This window comes from Aegilops tauschii, chromosome 3, assembly GCF_002575655.3.
Source record: "Aegilops tauschii subsp. strangulata cultivar AL8/78 chromosome 3, Aet v6.0, whole genome shotgun sequence".
Taxonomy (NCBI): domain Eukaryota; kingdom Viridiplantae; phylum Streptophyta; class Magnoliopsida; order Poales; family Poaceae; genus Aegilops; species Aegilops tauschii.
The window spans coordinates 414,196,369-414,202,200 of NC_053037.3; the positions used below are offsets into that span (position 1 = coordinate 414,196,369).

Sequence of the window (5,832 nt, forward strand, 5' to 3'; positions counted from 1 at the left end):
CTCGGCCTGCGGCGACGTCTTGTCGCGCGCGTGGGTTGGCAGGCTTTTTTCAGCCAAGGGATGTCACGTGGTTCGCAGGCGGCGAGCGGCCGGCCCGCGGCCCGGTGCACACGCCAACAGACTCCCGCCTTCCGACTTTAAAATTTTCGCCAAGACGGCGCGCCCAACCGAAGCCGGCTTCCAACTGCTGGCTCGTCGAGATAAAAAGCTGACCGAGCTTCTCGACCTCCTCTCAGCCTCGAAGCCCAACCAGCTTCGGGGACTACTGTCGGAGTAAATGGCCACGGGTAGCCTAACCGACTCCCACTGGCTCTTCGAAAAATTATCAGGCCATTCGAGCCTTCAAGCATACAAAGTATAGGGCCGCCTTCCCCCGGCCGGCTATCCCCAGGACCGACTTCCGGAAGGCGACCCAGCCTCAGAAACCTCCCCCAAGAAAGATACGAGATAGCCGACTCCAGGGAGCCGGCGCCAAGAGGACCGACTCCCAGAAGCCTGCCATGAAAAAAGACGATTTCCAGAAGCCGGCCATGAAGAAAGCCGACTCCCCGAAGCCGGCCAAGACTGCACCCACTAAGACTATACCCACATAACAGCGATAGGATGGGGCGTGGCCGCAGTACAGCCCACTACCCCCGAATCCCGGAACAGGCATGGCCACAGGGCGCCGTACGGGCCAGCCATCCCCCGTCCGAAGCGGCACTGTAGCCGTGTTGGCCTCGATGTCACCCACGACAGGCGCCAGTACGGCCCGCAGGCGGCGGGCCCCTTTTGCCAGAGAGACCCGAAGGCGGCCTGGCCTCCTCTAGTCGACCAGGGGTGTGGCCGGCTACCTCCCTCCCTCGAAACATGTGCCTCATTAAGGAGACAAGACGAGGTAAGGCTACAATGAGAGCCCGCAAGGCGGCGACACTGTAGCCACGCTTACCTCGACAAAGCCCTCGTCATTAGAGGCGAGACAACAGTAACCAACCACCGACAAAGCCCCCAAGCAGTGGGGCCGACCTGTCGGCCAAAAGGCCGGCAGCCGGCAGGACCCACCAGTCAGCGGGCCCCAATGACCGGCGGAGATGCCGGCGAGCAAAGACACTGACGGCTGGGACCCGCGCCCAGTCGGATTACCATTGTACCCCTGGGGGGTAGGCCTATATAAACCCCCCGGGACACCTATGCAAAGGGTTGATCTCATAAAATTCCACACACCACACAAAGAGAAAAGGAGTGCTAGCCTTGCTCTTCTTCCTCTAGCCAAACAGCTCAAGGAGCACTTGTAGCTACATGTATTGATCTAGTGATCATGCGGAGACCCCACAGAGCAGGACTAGGGGTATTATCTCCACGGAGAGCCCCGAACCTGGGTAAGATCCGCCGGCGTGCATGTCTTCGCCTCATCCCGTTTCCAGGCACCTGCGATGTCTTACTGGCTCCCACAATGATAAGCCACCCGTTGGCATATGTCGCACCTACCACCCGACATTTTCACAAGGCAGTCAGTCAATTTGACAATTTTTTCAATGCTCAAATATTGAAATATATGTTCTTATAGCGAGTATGTTCAGAGGACCGTAGAGAAAAACAGGTTTGTATTAATTGACTCTCTACAACCCCTCACAAATTATACACAAACACAATCGTCAAAATCCGGAGCCGACCCTCAAGTAAGCTAGCTAGGTTCTGGGCTTACTGCTGAAGTGCATAGTACTGTGCTACATCACATTACAGGGAGACAATGATACGAGCAGGAGGAATTTGAGTATCCTGAACTGTAACAGAACAGCCCCACTACCGCAAACCGTCAATACATCAAGATCTTTATTTTACCATCTCTAAATAAATTTCTAAATACACAAAATCTTAAGGGACTGACTGAGGGCACAGTTAGCTACAACCAAGCTCTGTTATACTACAAGAAGTAGAATAAAGCATGTGAGACTGGGTATCTCCATTGCGACTCTGCTCCACATTGGTCAGCTCAAACAGACTCCAACCAGTACTAAATGGCAGGGAGCGGCGAAGGTTTAAGCCGCATCTAACCTGATCTACCCAACAATTTACTAAGTTTAATACTGGATTTACTTTTTCCAGTAAAATAGCTTCCTTGCTATGAATTATTGATCCAGTAATCATACCATAATCATCACTCATCATTATAGGTTTCACACTTGTTTGTAAACTCTGCAGAAATAGTAACCACATAAATCTTGTAAGCAATTATCTACGAAAAATTGGTTCTGCATGTAAGTACACTAATTCTTGCAAAACATAAATCTGCTTGGACTGAAAAGCATGGAACAACATAACTGTTATTTGGCCTCTAAAACTTTCACCACATAAAACAAATACTATGAGAAGGAACACAGGCACCACAAGTTCAGCAAATTTTCCAGCCTCGACATGATTTCTATTGTATTGTCTCAGCCCATGATGTCTAGTGTATTTGCCAACATCATGTCCAGCCACAGTGCATGGAAAAAATCAAACGACGCAGATAACAACCTAGTGCTCAGTTACCATCTCTAAATAAATCTCTGAATACACAAAAGCTTGAGGGACTGACTCAGGGCACTCAGTTAGCTACAACCAATCTCAAGAAGAAAGGGAAGGGGGAATAGCAAGGCTGTTTTTGAGGGTGGTCGAGGCATCACATACCTCTGGTGTAGCCACCGTTGGCGATATTGGATGGCTCGACAAACGTTCTGCTACCTCCCGGCGAACTCGGTGCTTCCCTAACTAATTTTCTTTGTTGGCTTGCATTGCTTGTCTACCTTCCAAGTGACGAAGCTCTAACTGCCAGGAAGGCTATCTTCCCCTCTGGAATTCACAACCAAGATATAAATTGTGTGACTGCATATTATGTTATGAATAAAAGAGAAAACACATGATATACAATGTTACAGAAACTGTTTTGGATAATTCTAACTTGTAGATAGCTCAATATGATTTTGCTTTGAAATAAAACTTAAGCATAAATGCCCAGAAAAATTAATGAACAAAGTAGCAGACTAAAATATTTACAATAAAAAGGATATATTTGGTCACTAATCCTCCTACAAAACATAGATTTTTTTTGTAGCGTCAGGCAAAGATTCTTAATGTGAGAAATTTAATCTACAGTAACGACCAGCCACTCAGTTCACACAATTGTACAGTCATTTTATTTAGGGAAACATATGTGTTGCAATGGATACAAAATAGATAAATAAATGTGTTTAGAAACCTGGAAAATAATTATCCAAACAAACCTCTTTTATTATTCTAATGATTCAAAATGAATGGCGTCAAAGATACAACATATGCTCATGTACATCCAGCCACATTGTCGACCACTATTTATTCACCTTGCAATTAATGTTCATATCAACAAAATGGTTCATATTTTCAGTTTCAGATGAAGGATATGAAAGAGAAAATGATGCATGTAACAGGCCTTTAGACGTTTCCGAAAACACAACTATATGGTACAATACTTCTTTGTATATAGCTATGACTGAAAAATTAAATGGTCAATGAGAGGGCAAAAAAATCACAGGATTTTCTTTTGCATATCAATGTCAGTTGGAAATAAACAAAGAATTATTATCAGAAGAAATAAAGAAAGCGCAAAATTTCTCAAGAGCATATGACTACAAACAATCTAATCCACTTCCACTAAACTTTTTTTGGGTGCATTTCCTCATAAAAAATTGGCTTTACTAAACGTCGGTGCCACCTAACTACCAGGTCCATTGAAGGCCCAACTTCAACCAGCTCCATTCTAGGAATAGATGGATTTTGTAGTTCTCAACTCCTGCTTCATAAGATCATATATGTGGTAATCATAAGTCCATCCAAAAGATTGTTGAGCCTCTTCTTTGAATGAGAGGCGTACACTCCTACTGCAAACACCATTATAACAAAGGAATATGACATCTTTCAGCAGTTATAGCAGACAATAATATTCTCTAGTTAATATACAAAGGAAAATAAAAACATCATTGTAACAGGCACGTAAAAGGCTTCAGATAGGACCCATATTGTGCTACTCAGAAAGTCAATATCTAGCTCAAAAAAGGTCAATGTCGAGCTCAGAAAGTCATTTCACTTTTGAGAGCCTCACCGTTTTAATCTTTATTTTCTCAAGTGAATAATAATTCCTCATTGTCACTAAGAATGCAGTAAGATTTAGGGAGAACTCCAGGGACACCCCTTCTCTCAAATGGCCTGATGTTGTTGCTATTCAAGTATTCATGGTGTAATTCACAGAATGCTTCAAGGCGAAAAAGTTCTGCCAGCACGAAGTTCAAACTGTACATTATTACCATGCTCAACCTGGAACAAACATTAGAGCACTGGTCTGATGTGGGAGCCAGGGAAAAACACATACGTACTATTTCTAGTTGCTCCACATATAAGGTTCGAAAGAAACAATCTTTTCCAATATCAACTAAATTAAGATTTACATGTGGTTATTTGTACAAACCATGGACTATCTGCAAGAAGCAGCGCAGACAAAAATTCCAGTTCAGTCTCCATTAGAAAGGTAAGGTAAGCGTGCAGACCTCATGCCGAGACGAGCTGATGTTGCTGGCAGCGAGGAAGGCTCGGCATCCTCTGACTATGGATGCACGCCGGCCAGAATCACGTAGCCACCACTCCGACCAGAATCACCGTGTCTGTCCCGGATTAGAGAGAGGGAACAGCAAATTACAAGCATGGTTTTGGTACGGATTCACAGAAGACCCTAATCAAACATCACGACAGCATACTGTTTGGAATTCAGAAATCCATTCAAGTCATGCACTCCAAAGGATGATCCATCAGTATTATCGGATAAATCACCCAAGAATGATTACCAACTCAAGCATCATGTTCTAGAAAAAATATTCAGGCACGCCATGGTTTCCAATTCAGAAGATGAAGCACAGCAAACAGGCTGTTAAGCCCAATTCTAAAAATCAAACATACCTCTATTGAATCTCAGGCTAGCGTACTCCTTAGCCTTGCCTGGGAAGCCCGCCGGCCGGTCGCCGGAGCCGCCACCGCTAGCGACAGCCTCCCTGACCTTGCGCCCCCTGCTCCTTCTCCTTTCTTCCTCTCTCCCTCACGCCGTGTCTCTGTTTCTATGAATGAGCAGGACGCCGCCGCCGCCGGAGCAAGCCGCCGCACCAGCAGCCAGATCGGTCGCTGCCGCCCCCGGATCCGCCCGTATTCCTCGCGCCGGCGCCGCGGCCTCGCGTCACCCACCGGCCGCCTGCCCGTTCCGACGAACTCCAGCGCCGCCAACCTTTTCCCCTGCGTCGAGGAGTTGCTCGAACAGCTGCCGTCCGCTGCGTGGCCAGGCAGCCCAGCCAGATCGGCAGCTCGCCCGCGTGGGCTGCGCGGATGGCCGGACAGGAAGACCATCCGCAGGTGGCGGCGGCGGCGGCGGCGGCCGTACCCCGGCTCTCCTTCGATGCATACGTACCCGTGTGTCCTGTGTTTTTTTGTTTCCAACCCTTGTGTTAGGCCGAATAAAAGTAAGGCCCAAGCCCAGAAATGAACGAAACGGTTTCTCACTTTAAAAGGACCGAACGTTTAATACAGGAAACTACAGGGCTTTTTCTCGAAAACGTACTGGACGAAATGTTTTCTGACTTAAAAAGGGACCGCGGGTTGAATAACTAAAACATCAGGGACTTTTATGCAAAAATACTAACAACGTACGACCAGAAGCACTAGCTGATTTATTATTAGGGAAAGAATATCGCTATAAGCTCTAGATAGAAAATCGCACTATGTTTCACCTATTGTGAGACGGTAGCTCACCTGGCTCAAGGGAACCCGCTAGTGGCCCAGCCAGTACTGCTATGTCAC

General features: G+C 46.8%; 1 long non-coding RNA gene across 1 annotated transcript; it reads right to left on the bottom strand.

Moving 5' to 3' along the window:
• Positions 1 to 1,654: 1,654 nt before the first annotated feature.
• On the bottom strand, positions 1,655 to 5,480 carry LOC109765317 (uncharacterized). The gene is made up of 4 exons (XR_002233384.4): positions 4,945 to 5,480; positions 4,539 to 4,652; positions 2,650 to 2,811; positions 1,655 to 2,175 (listed from the first exon to the last, which is right to left on the bottom strand). It is a non-coding gene; the product is annotated as an uncharacterized lncRNA (long non-coding RNA).
• Positions 5,481 to 5,832: the final 352 nt, after the last annotated feature.